This window comes from Miscanthus floridulus, chromosome 5 (genome assembly GCF_019320115.1).
Source record: "Miscanthus floridulus cultivar M001 chromosome 5, ASM1932011v1, whole genome shotgun sequence".
NCBI classification, from domain to species: Eukaryota; Viridiplantae; Streptophyta; class Magnoliopsida; order Poales; family Poaceae; genus Miscanthus; species Miscanthus floridulus.
The window spans coordinates 71,791,270-71,804,944 of record NC_089584.1 but is presented as its reverse complement, the minus strand read 5'-3'; the positions used below and the strand labels follow the sequence as shown (position 1 = coordinate 71,804,944).

Genomic DNA, 13,675 nt, shown 5'->3' with positions numbered 1-13,675 from the left:
GTTGTTATTAGTAGTTAGTTTAGGTAGTTCATATTCACCCTTCACTATCGTTTACCTACATAGGATTAACTTAGGCTTTACCTTAGCAATTCTTAGCTTAAATATAAATTCTAGCCTTTCGCCTTCCTGTGGGAAAAATATAAATTTGACACTCGATACTCACCGAGCGAAGTGTTATGCGATAGTTCTGTGCGCTTACGGAATCCTCCAATAGTCGTTAAGAAATATCAACAAGCATTTCTAGCGCTGTTGCTGGGGAAAGCAACTGGCCTTTGATTTATATTGCTAGACTTGCTAGCTATGTTTTTAGATATCCTACGTAGTTTATCCCTTTTCCTCAAATCCTATCACTACCCTCCACGACCATGGGTGACAAGTCCATTTGTGATTTTTCTGCACCCTCGGCTGCTAATGTAGCCACTGGACCCAATGTTATCAATGGGGACACTAACTTTGAGCTTAAGCCAGAGTTAATTACAATGGTTCAAGCTAGTCTATTTTGTGGGAAAGCCCACGAGAATGCAAATGCTCACCTCCAACATTTCTTGGAGATTCGTAGCACCTTCACCATTAAGGGAGTGAGCCAAGAGGCTATACATCTTTGCATTTTCCCCTTCTCTTTGTTAGGAAAGCTAAGCAATGGTTTTACTCTAACCACAATGCTGTAGATACCTAGGACAAGTGTTCCAACACTTTTCTAGTTAAGTTTTTCCCCATGGGGAAGGCTAATCTCTGTGCAATAAAATCTCTAGTTTTCAACACCTAGCAGATGAGTCAATTCCTAAAGCTTGGGAACAAATGCAAGAGTACATCTCTGCATGCCCACACCATGGAATGGAAGATTGGCTTTTGATCTAAAACTTCTACCATGGATTAGTACCATTAGATAGGAGCCATTTAGATGCTACTGTTGGTGGAGCATTTTTTTCGCTAAGTGTTATAGATGCAAAGACACTGATCAAGAAGATGGTTTCCTACCAAGGATGGAGCGACGATCGACTCCAACCCCATAAACAAGGCATGCATTCAATTAAAGAAATTGACATACTTGCAGCTAAGATGGATCTGCTCATGAAGCGAGTAGAACATTATGAGAAGGTGAGTGTGCAAGAGACACTCAAAGCCATGGACTTCCACATGACCTACGAAGTCTGTGGAGATGTTGGACATTCGGGCAATTCCCGTCCTAAAACCCAAGAGGACCTCAACTTTGTCAACACCGACAACAGGTTCCATCCACAACATCAAGGCTAGAATCAGCGCTCCAACAATCAGGGAGGTAACAATTATTACTCTTCTCCTCGCATGAATAATAAAAGTAATAATAGTTATGCTTTCATGAAAGATCTTGTTTATAGCAATGGTAGAATGACTGATAGTCTTAATAAGAAACTACATGCTCATGACAATATGTTGGAAAATATAAATGCTAAATTGGATGAATTTTCTTCTATCTTAAAGAATCAGCTTAGTTTTAATAAGATGGTAGAAACCTAATTAGCTCAAATTGTTGTTGCTATCCCATCCTATGAAAAAGATAGAATTCCTAGCAAACCTGAGGGAACCATGCAGACAACCAGTCTTGTTACAACAAAGTATGGCTATGCTTTAAGTTCTTAGGGTTCCTATTTATTAGATTCCCCATTTACCATTAAGAAAGGTGATCCCAGTATCCCCGTGATTACCTGCTCCATTGGAACTCATACCTTCCATAATGCTCTGTGTGATTTAGGCTCTAGTGTTAAGATAATGTCAAAAGTAACATATGACAAATTGTTCTACACTACCTTAGCGTCAACTTCAATTTACCTACAGCTAACCGACCAATCTATCTATTATCTTGAGGGAGTAGCCACTGATTTATTAGTAAAAGTTAGGAGTGCCTATATTCCTATAGATTTTATAATCTTAGACATGGGCAACATCGAGGATACACCTTTAATCCTTGGTTGTCCCTTTCTTAACAATGCAAATGCTTGCATATATGTGGCTCTTAGCAAATCCAATTCCACTTTGCTAGAAGAAAAGAAATATTTGCTTTTGCCTCTGGACAACCCCTCTTTGATGAGAAATAGGAAAAGAAAAAGCATCCGAAGAGAATCAAGATGAAGAAACCAAAGCCGATTGAAGAACCGAAGAAACCTATCAAGAAGAAGAATAGAAAGAGATGGCGTAAAAAGAAAGATCCATCCTCAAACTAATCATCCCCTAATCCTGACAAGTCCTCTGAGGTGGAACAAGAGGAAACTCCTCTGCCCAAGGACGAATGACCTTGAGCCCATCAAAAAGGTAAGTTTTCTATCCCTTTCATTTAATTACCGCATTTCATTAGTTGTGTCTTATTTAGATTTCCAATAAATTTGCATTTCATGATAGGTTAGTTGCATTTAGCTACTCTATGTTAATAAATAAAGTTCTGTAGTAGCTAATGCATGATAGGATAGATTTGCATTTAAAACAACATATGAAAAAATATATATATTCAGTAGTATTCATACTAAATCAGTTATCTAGTAGTAATAGGTTTAGTTATTTAGTCATTTATGCATTATAGAAGTATTAGTTAGTCAATAAAGAAAAGAATCAATAGAGGCACCAGAAAACATTCCAACCTATGCAAAAGGCAAACTTGGGGGAGATATCTCTCCCCACTCAGTTATGAAAATCTTAAACCCTCTCTTTACATTCATGTTTACTTTATATTTCAATATTCATGATCATAGAATGTTGAGAGGGGTGCCTTAAATTTATCTTGAGAGAAACTCTGCTCCAATAACATGATGATAAATTTTGGAGATGATGAATAATTGCTCTGTGATATATTGTAAAAGCTTGTTCTACAGCCTTATACTTCTTAAGTTTTGAGCATGATAAACTTAGAGTTCATCTTAAGTTGAATGCTTTCATGGGTTGCAAATGTTAGAACCAAGAATAAGCATTTGTGAGATATGTTGTATCCATGATTAGAGTAAATCTTTAAACCTATCTGAGGAATGGTAAAAACAACCTAGAATTTTGTTTTATAAAATGCTAAAAATCCCTTGCTAGAAGTTCCTCAATGGTGATAAATTCCTACCAGAGCCAAATAAATTCATTCATACATGATAAAGCCACCATAAAAGCTACTTGTTAGTTTTAAGCTTTTTCAAGCCTTGTTGATCTGAGTAGAGAAACTTTTATGCTTTTTGATTAAGATCACATACACCCACATATTTATGCTATTCCTACACTAGGGATACACAACCACATATGCTTTCCATTCATTATTGCTCTATGAGAATCAAAGTTACCTCTCTAGCTATCTTACATCAAAAAGAGAGGCATGGGCTACAGAAAAAAGTGAGAAAGAATAAAAGAGTAAAAAGCTCTAGTATTAAAGAGAGAGAGAGTGAGAAAAAGAAAGTAGCCATGTCCTCTCAAAAAGAAGCTAGAGAAGGGAAACTTCTCAAAGGAGTACCACTTCCACCAAACATACCACACACATGCACATCTTGATCAATTTGTATGATTTGTTGCTCCTTGTGATCCAAGTGTTTGACTTAGCAATATATTCAATTCAAGTAAGCTATGCTTTTACCCCCTACCTTGAGCTCCACATAAGCTTTAGGATAGAAATTAAGGCTAAAATTCATGGCCTTGGTGAGGATTTCAAACACCATTGAGTGACTTGAGTGTACCATCTGAAGAACTTAGGCAAGATTTCTTTTCAAATCTATTGAAAACCTCTAGGAAGTTTGAGCTAACCCAAAGTAGGTAAAAAAGTATCTATCTAGCTACACATTCTTGCAATTGCTTATGTCAAGGTGAAAGCTATAAGTCCCACATTGCTAAGACTGATGGTGAAATTTCTAAGTGCTAATATGTTCAACTCAAGAGATAGTATTTGTTTGTATACAAGTCTTTGCAGGGCGTTACATAGTAGCAACTCCTGATCCAACACCTATTCCATGCTAAACCTGCATCTTTGCTAAGGACAACAAAGGGGTAGATTAGGGGAGCTTGTTGACGGTCATTAACACCCGTTTTGACCATCAACATTCCACCCAAAAGTATGATAAAGTGAGGTAAATCATCATCACATGTGTAAAATTTTGTTTATAATTTACCTAGTTCCACTTGTGCTTGTAGAATTATTTGTATGCAGAAAATATGGCAAAAATAGGCCAAAATGGTGACAAACATGGACCAAGGAAGCAAGTGGATGTGGTAGGGCCACCTAGGCCCACAGGGCAGCACCGCTTGGCCCCACTTGGGCACCGCTTGGCCCCACCAAGTGCCACCTTGGCACTTTTCCATGTCAGTGATCCATGGGAGCTACTCTAGAAGCAATGTCAAGCATTGATTCAAGCCAACTTGCACCGATGGATGAGATGGAGTTGACGTGGATCCACCGGCCCACTGTCATAGACTTGGAGGCTCCAATCGACCTTGGAACCTCCTTACCAGCCAAGTTTTGGCATGTGCTGGCTTCACAACCGCCATTTGAAGCTAGCCAGCACCATTGGATGCAAAGGTGGTGCATCTAAGGGCCGGTCGGTGCCCCTATGCCGCCGCTCGACACCCCCTACCTCCACCGACCTCCCTGCTGCCTACAAGTACCCCCATACCTCTCTACACTATAAATAGAGGGTGTGGAGCTTAGTGGAGAAGTGCCCCATTCATTTTCCAAGGTCTCTAAGCTTCTCTTAGCTTTTTAGCTTAGCCTAGCTATAGAGTAGTAGTTTAGTAGTGGGGTAGATCAAAAGTGGAGCTGCTCTCGAAGTCTGGAAGAGTCTTCTGGGTCTGGTATAGCTCCTTGTAATTCTTTCATTTTAGCATTTACTTTATTCAATGTTTATTTAAGTACTTTATTCTAATATTATTGCTTTGCTTTACTTTAAGTACTTAGTCATTAGTGTTCATCATTAGTGAGCTTAGGTGCTTGTTGTTTGACATTAATGGCATATGTTATCTCTTAATTAGTAGCTATTCGTTAGTACCGGTTCGACCATCTGGTTAGGGTACTTTGATCTCATTTCATCGGAGCTCGGATCAAAGTAGTAAACCTATAGACTAAGTGTAGTGCTTAGGCTATAGATTACCTGTAGATACGGCTAGGCCTCCGGATAGAATGTGGTAGGTGGCAAGTGGTGACAGCCTTGTCCATCCTCTGTATTCCACCACGATAGGTCTAGTTATTAAATCATAGGGCTCATGGCAGACCTTGTCTATTTAACTCTCCTAGTTGGTAGGAGGGTTGTGCCTTGAAGTACTATCGTATTTCTCCTAGTCATTTGTTTACCTTAGTTACTAGAAACATAAAATGCTCGATCTCCCACCTTGCTATCTCTAGGTTACCTTATTATTAGTAGTTAGTTTAAGTAGTTCACATTCACCCTTCACTATTGTTCTCCTATCTAGGATTAACTTAGGCTTTACCTTAGCAATTCTTAGTCTAAATATAAATTCTAGCCTTCCGCCTTCCTGTGGGAAAAATATAAATTTGACACTCAGTACTCAACGAGCGAAGTGCTACATGATAGTTCTGTATGCTTGCGAAATTCTATCCCCAATGTTGGTGTGTATTTGCCTGAACTGGTGTTCTCTCATGGTTAGTTGTATGTTGCGCTATCTAGAGCCACTACATAGTGATAAAGAAGGATAAGAAAAAAGACAAAAATAAATGGTACATACATGAAAAATATTGTCTATAAAGAGGTCCTCACTCCATGAAAAGGTATTGTCTACTGTTTTGCATAACTGTTATATTCTTACATTTCTATCCTTTATTACTGACATTTTTGTATCCATCTAAATTTTAGGTAATAGAGGAAGTTAGAAAGAAATGAGAGACAAGTAGTTATGACTTGTTGACATGTTATTGATTGGATGTATAGATTATATATAATTGAAACCTGTTGATTATAGTATTTATAACACGTCTTTTTCTTGCAAGATTTCTACTTGTGCGGATGTATGTCATAAGATGTTTTGTATACCAGTAGCAACATGAGGGCACTCAACTAGTAATTACAAGGAACATAAGACCTATCTAGCATTCTTTAATATACTCCTATTGCAATTAGCATAACATATATGGTCAAGCTGCATGGAAGAAAAATCCCAAAATACCAAAATGACTACTCTCATATACAAATATTAAGGAATCAGGTGCTATGTTCTAACCTTGGCCTACTCACCCCCCCCCCACCCACCCAAACCCCCCTAAAACTTTATCATATCATATATTCGCACATGCACATTAACACAGGAGTGCGTAAATAATCATATGCTAGCATCATCCGATTAGCGATGTCCAGACAAATGCAAACCTAAGCCTATGGACTCTTAGTGTCAGAGTTCATTGGCCTAAACCTGCACATTGCTTAGGACTCTTTACTATGATCACAATTGCTTAAAAACTAAAACTATGAACTCATAACCTAAATCTAAACTATATCATGGTTTCAACATTATTTTTCCCAAATAAAAGAAAGATCCAATAGAAGGAACTACAATGCATTGATACAAACACAAATATTTGCCAATGGGTGCATACCAAATGCAGCATTGTGTGGTGCCCTACTAGCTACTGCATCCTATACTAGAGCATGCACTGATGAGTGTAAGGAAAATGGACCCATGGCCCATTTACTTTGGATTTTGGTGTTTGATGATCAACACAACCAAATTGGACTAATGAATTTACAAGTGTTTGTTTTGTAGTTCAATAGGGTGCAAGACGTGACTTGGACAAAGGCGACATGATGATCTGATGATCAACACCATAACCAAGACCTTAGGAGCACAAGAGAAGACTCAAGATATCAAGCAAAGTCCAAGCATGAAGATAGGAACCAAGTCGTATGCAAGATTGCAAAGAAACAAGCTCACAGAGGCGATCGGACGCTAGACTGGATGCTAGAAGAAGCGACCGAATGCTAGACCGGAGGCTTGGCAGACAGGCATCATCATCAGCGACCGAATACTGGATCGGATGCTGGTGGCAACCGACCGAACGCAGGGAAGCAGCGTCTGATTGAGTACAGAGAGGTTCCAGAGTGGCGAAACTACGACCGGACATGTCCGGTGGTAGGTGACTAGACACTAGCAGCGTTCGATCAAGTGTTCGTGGTTCCAACGGTTGGGACAACCAGACGCGTCTGGTCAGGACGAGTTCAGCGTCCGATCAGTAGCAGAAAAATGGGATTTTGTCCCAACGGCTACATTCTTAGTGGGGCTTATAAATACAACCCCCAACCGGCCATTTGATGTGTGTGGAGCTGAGGAAACATACCAAGGGTGTTGATACACTATTTTAGTGATTTCCACTTGCATAGTGCTTAGTGTTTCATTAGGTGGTTAGCGTAGGTACTTTGCAAAGTGCTTAGGTTGATTAGACCACCGCTTATGCGCTTGCTCTAGGTTTAGGCCTAGTGTTTAGTGAGGTTTGCATATCTCTTGCCACTCAGTGCTTGCGAGCACCATTGTTGTACATCAGAGGGGCTTGAAGTCTTGCGAGATCACACCAACTGCGTTTGTGGTGTGGCCACCACCATGTACCGGAGGGAACAAGGCCCACGGCATTTTGGCTAGAAGCTTGATAGTGAAGACGGTGGGGAGCATCCGGGAGAGGCTTGCCGGAAGGCACATCGGAGACCCACTTGCACGTGGGGAAGGCCCGAGGCTATCTACAGAGTTACCCGACCAGGAGCTTGGCCCTTGCGAGGGATTCCTTGCGAGGAGCTCCAATGAGGACTAGGGGGAAGCTTACGCGCTTCTCGATACCTCGGTAAAAATGCCAGAGTCATCGATGGGAGTTTGCATATCTCTACCTTGCTCTTTAGCTTCCGCATTTACATTGATTGTATTACTTCTTTTGCAGTAGAGATAGCAATACACTAGCAAAACCATAGTTGCACATTTAGATAGTTTATCTATTGCATAGGTTTTGCTAGAGTAAGAAAAAGAGGCCATAGTTTCGGAGTTAGTTTTTTAAGTTGCCTAATTCACCCCCCCCCTCTTAGGTGTCATGGTCCACTTCAATTGGTATCAGAGCCGGTTGGCTCAATTTGGACCTTTGGCTTAACCGTCGTTGAGCCGACGCTAATTAGAGTGGTTAGGATGGATACCTCTAGGCCTCCATATTTTGATGGCACTAACTTCATGTACTATAGAGCTAGAATGGCTTGCCACCTTGAGGCGGTTGATTTGGGTGTATGGAGAGTCACTCATGATGAGATGAAACCCATCAAGAATCCCAAAAAACCCACTAAGAGTGATGAAAAAGAAATACACTTTAATGCTAGAGCTAAAAATTGCTTGTTTGAATCATTTAGCATGGATGTGTTTAACCAAGTGTTCACTTTAAATACGACACATGAAATTTGGTTAAAACTCCAAGAGCTCCATGACAGCATAAGTAATGTCCATGAGCAAAAACATTGTCTAGCTAAACAAAATTATGATTCCTTTACAATGAATGATGATGAGCTTGTTCATGATATGTATTCTCATTTGAATCTAATTATCAATGAGCTCCATTCAATAGGATTAATAAAGCTAGATGATGCGGACATCGTGAGGAAGATCATCTCTGTGCTACCACAAAAGAAATATGCAAGCATGATCACCATCCTTCACAACATGGAGAACTTGAGCACCATGACCCTAGGCATTGCCATTAGCAAGTTAGTGGCATTTGAAATGTCACGTAAGATGGGCCAAGAAGAAGCATCTTCATCAAGTAAAAGCAAAGCTCTTTCATGTAGCGAGAAAAAGAAGATGAAGGGCAAGCAAGTTGAGACAAGCTCAAGCTCAAGCTCCTCAAGTGAAGATGAAGAAGAAGATGACGATGACGATGATGATGAAGATTCAAGTGATGATGATCAATCTTCCTCCTCCACCTCTGACTTTGATGAAGAATCAATCAAATTAATCAACAAGGTGGAGAAGATGATCCAAAGGCTCAATGTCAAGGGTGTGCCCATCCAAATTCAAGATCTTATTTTCACCAATCAAAGAAATGAGCAAAGAAAGAGAGGATGCTACGGATGCGGTGAGTTGGGGCACTTTGTGGAAGTTTGTCCAAACAAGCTCACACCCAAGACAAAGAAGAAGGCATGCAAGAACCAAGATCTCACATCAATAAGATCATGGGATGATTCTTCAAGTGAAGAAGAACGCCATCACAAGAGGCGAGGTTGCAAGCACTCATCATCAAGCTCTTCTCGTGTGTACCTTATGGCACGAGGTAACGAAAGCTCATCCTCTAGTGAGAGTGATAGTGATGATGATATACCTTCTTATCATGAAATTGTGCAATAAAATCTTAATTATGCTAAGGTTTGCACTAGTCAACAAAAGAAGCTCAAAAGCTTAAAAGAAAAGCTAGATAGTTCTCAAGGAGCATACAAAACTTTGCTTGAACAATATGAGAACTTTGCTAATCTCAATGTTGAACTATCTACTAAAATTGAGCAACTTAAGGCTAGTGCAACAACAAATGAATGCACAATCAATGATTAGCAACTTGTAAAGAAAAATGAAAAATTAAAAGAAAAGATAGCTAGCTCACAAGATGCATATAAAAGTTTGCTTGCTAAAATGGAAACCATGTGCAAACATTGTGATGAGCTAACTAAAAAGGTTGCTAATCCTGAAGCCATTAGTACAACTCCCATTAAGGCATCTAAAAGGAAAAGTTCTAATGTGTCTAAAAAGGATGCCTCTACTTCTTGTAATAATTTATGTTTAGACTTACCTTTGTGCAACCAAGTCTGTGTTGAGAAAGTTGTTGTAGATACATGCACATAAGAGGTTGCAAAGGAGAATGAGCAACTCAAGCAAGAAGTAGCTCACCTCACCAAGGACTTGACTCAAGTGAAAGGCAAGGCGAAGCAAGTCCAACTTCATCAAGATAACACCGTTAAGGGAGTGAAGAAGCTTGATGAAGGACAAATCATGGTTTGCTACGTGTGCCACAAGGAAGGCCACAAGTCTTATGAGTGCAAGGTGAAGAATGGGGGAGGAGCAAAGAAGAAGAAGAAAAAGCAAACAAGCAAGCTCTCCAACACCTACACCAACAAGGTGGACAAGAAGGCCTCCACACCTTATCTCTTGAAGAAGAAGAAAAATGATAAGGTGGTGGCCATCAAGGTGAACAAGCAAGCCAACAATGGGGTCAAACGCTTTTGGGTGCCGAAGGAAATCATTTCCAACATGAAGAGCACCAAGAAGGTTTGGATCCTGAAAGGGAAGTGAAGTCCGATGGACTTCAGGGAATTTGGAGACTTGGCAAAGTTTGGATGCATTTCATGGGGTGCATCATGATGGTCAAAATCATTGCCAAGTGGGTTAGTGAATACTATGGACCCAAATTCCCCTTCCCATGTTAGGTAACTAGATTCAATTTACTTCAATTGGTATTTGATTTAAATTTTCCTACAATTGGTATCTTTTAGCATCTAGTTACTATTCATGCCTAGGTTTGCATTTGCATGCTTATATCTTTTTGTCATGCATACACTAGGTATTTCATATGGTAGGCTTGCTCGGTTTCATTCTTATTCCTTGGAGCAATCCTATATGGTTTAAAATTGTTTAGGAGCACGGCACATAGCTTGTCCTTCAATTGTTCATCTAATATGTGCCAAAGTCCAAATTGTAGATAATTTCTCCCGAATATCATCTTCAAAAATGATTCTTACATTCATGAGATGTCATCTTTCAAGTGGTATTATTGATTCTAAAATCAATATGCATAACTTCTACAAGTATCCCACACTTGTGTGCACAAATTTAGGAAGAGGTTACTCTACAAGTTGGATGCTTTGAGACTAACACCTTTTCAAGCTTATCATATGTGTAGTAGTCTTATTGCAAGAAAAATAGAGTCTCCGGAGTTAAGCATCATACTTTGAAGATCCACCACCAGTTGCAAGTGGTAGAAATCAAATTGGTTTCTGCATGTGGTATTTCTAAACCAATATCATCATGTTGATTTCATTTTGATATTTATATGCTTTCTCCATGCGTTATATAGATTAAATTCCCATGTGCAAAAATTTGCCAATTATGCATATGCTTTGCCTTCTATCATATGTATGCTTATATTTAGGGGGAGCTTTATCTATATAATGTGAGAGTCAAATTTTGTGATCTATTCCACTCTACACATAAAGGATCACAAAGTTTGACCCTCCCTTGTGCTACCAATGTCTTCCTTTTCGGTGTTTGATTCCAAAGGGGGAGAATTTAGAGGACCAAAAGCAAGCATTGATTTGTAATAATGGTCCGAGAAAGGGAGAATAGTGGATTATGGATTAGCCTAAGTAATGGGAAAACTTATAGGAAGCAAGGCTTAAATCCATAATACCACATGGGGACATTTGCAAGGGCAAGATAAGTCTCTATATAGTCTTACAAGTAGTATCTTTTAGCATCATATAATCTTGCCCCTTGCATTATATCCTAGCAAGTAGGTAGTTTTTAAATTTCAAAATTCTATTATTTGCTTACTTTGGTCGTGTTGTCATCAATCACCAAAAAGGGGGAGATTGTAAGGAAAATGGACCTTTGGCCCATTTACTTTGGATTTTGGTGTTTGATGATCAACACAACCAAATTGGACTAATGAATTTGCAAGTGTTTGTTTTGTAGTTCAATAGGGTGCAAGACATAACTTGGACAAAGGCGACGTGATGATCCGATGATCAACACCATAACCAAGACCTTAGGAGCACAAGAGAAGACTCAAGATATCAAGCAAAGTCCAAGCATGAAGATAGAAACCAAGTCGTACGCAAGATCATAAAGAAACAAGCTCACAGAGGCGACCGGACACTGGACCGAACGCTGGAAGAAGTGACCGGACACTAGACTGGAGGCTTGGCAGATAGACGTCATCAGTAGCAACTGGATGCTGGACCGAACGCTGGTGGCAACCGACTGGACATAGGGCAGCAGCGTCCGACCGAGTACAGAGAGGTTCTAGAGCGGTGAAACTACGACTGGACGCATCTAGTGGCAAGTGACCGAACGCATCCGGTGGTAGGTGACCAGACACTGGCAGCGTCCGATCAAGTGTTCACGGCTCCAACGGTTAGGATGACCAGACGCGTCTGATTAGGATGAGTTTAGCGTCCAGTCAGTAGCAGAAAAGTGGGACTTCGTCCTCAACGGCTACTTTCTCAGTGGGGCTTATAAATACAACCCCCAACCAGCCATTTGATGTGTGTGGAGCTAAGGAAACATACCAAGGGTGTTGATACACTATTTTAGTGATCTCCACTTGCATAGTGCTTAGTGCTTCATTAGGTGATTAGCGTAGGTACTTTGTGAAGTGCTTAGGTTGATTAGACCACCGCTTATGCACTTGCTCTAGGTTTAGGCCTAGTGTTTAGTGAGGTTTGCATACCTCTTGCCACTTGGTGCTTGCGAGCACCATTGTTGTACATCAAAGGGGCTTGAAGTCTTGCGAGATCACAACAACCGCGTTTGTGGTGTGGCCGCCATCGTGTACCGGAGGGAACAAGGCCCACGGCATTTCGGCCGAAAGCTTGATAGTGAAGACGGTGGGGAGCATCCGGGAGAGGCTTGCCAGAAGGCACATCGGAGACCCACTTGCATGTGGGGAAGGCCCAAGGCTATCCACAGAGTTACCCGACCGGGAGCTTGGCCCTTGCAAGGGATTCCTTGCGAGGAGCTCCAACGAGGACTAGGGGGAAGCATGCGCGCTTCTCAATACCTCGATAAAAATACCGAAGTCATCGATGGGAGTTTGCATATCTCTACCTTGCTCTTTAGCTTCCGCATTTACATTGATTGTATTACTTCTTTTGCGGTAGAGATAGCAACACACTAGCAAAACCGTAGTTGCATAGCTAGATAGTTTATCTATTACATAGGTTTTGCTAGAGTAAGAAAAAGAGGCCATAGTTTTGAAGTTAGTTTTTAAGTTGCCTAATTCACCCCCCCCCCTCTTAGGCATCACGGTCCACTTCAATGAGGACATAACACCTTCGGATACAACCATCGATTATAAGGTGAGCTCATTCCTATATTTGCATAATGGTAAAACTAATAATTGGTTACAACCTAATATTGGTATTTCAAATGTGCTTAGAAACAATGGTGATGATAATAGGGAATGGATATACCATGAATATGGAGGTGCCATTTCAGAGGCGGACATCTTAAGAGGTCCGAAGCCCAAAAAATCCCATTACTACGCTAGCATATATATTGGAAACTTGGGGTTTGGAAACCAGGCTATCTCTTCTCTCCACATAGCAGTCTTTGTTCTACACTTCCATGAGACCATGACTCTCTCTTCTCTCCCCTGGCTCACGAGACACCAGGCGGCGGCACGGCCCTCTAGCTGTGGCACGAGTTCACAATGTGGCAGAACCTCCTAAGAAATTAGGCCCACATGCATCTATCGTTGTCTCAACAGACCTCTGATAGCATACATGAGTTCCCAACAACTTAACAGGTCTGTCGGGTGTCCTCGGGAAACCCAAATCATCCATGAATCTTTTTTGAACAGGATCTCAATCATAGACATTGCAGATTACAATAGTTTATTCAAATATATATATCAGAGTAAAATATAGCAAAAGTCTTAAGATAACATAGTTTACAAACCAGCTATTTCAAACTTACAAAACCATAAGTGTCATACAACCATAGTAGC

General features: G+C 40.4%; 1 non-coding gene across 1 annotated transcript; it reads right to left on the bottom strand.

Annotated features, from left to right (window-relative positions):
- Window positions 1-727: 727 nt before the first annotated feature.
- LOC136455673 (small nucleolar RNA R71) lies at window positions 728-836 on the bottom strand. The gene has a single exon (XR_010759155.1). It is a non-coding gene; the product is annotated as a small nucleolar RNA R71 (small nucleolar RNA).
- Window positions 837-13,675: the final 12,839 nt, after the last annotated feature.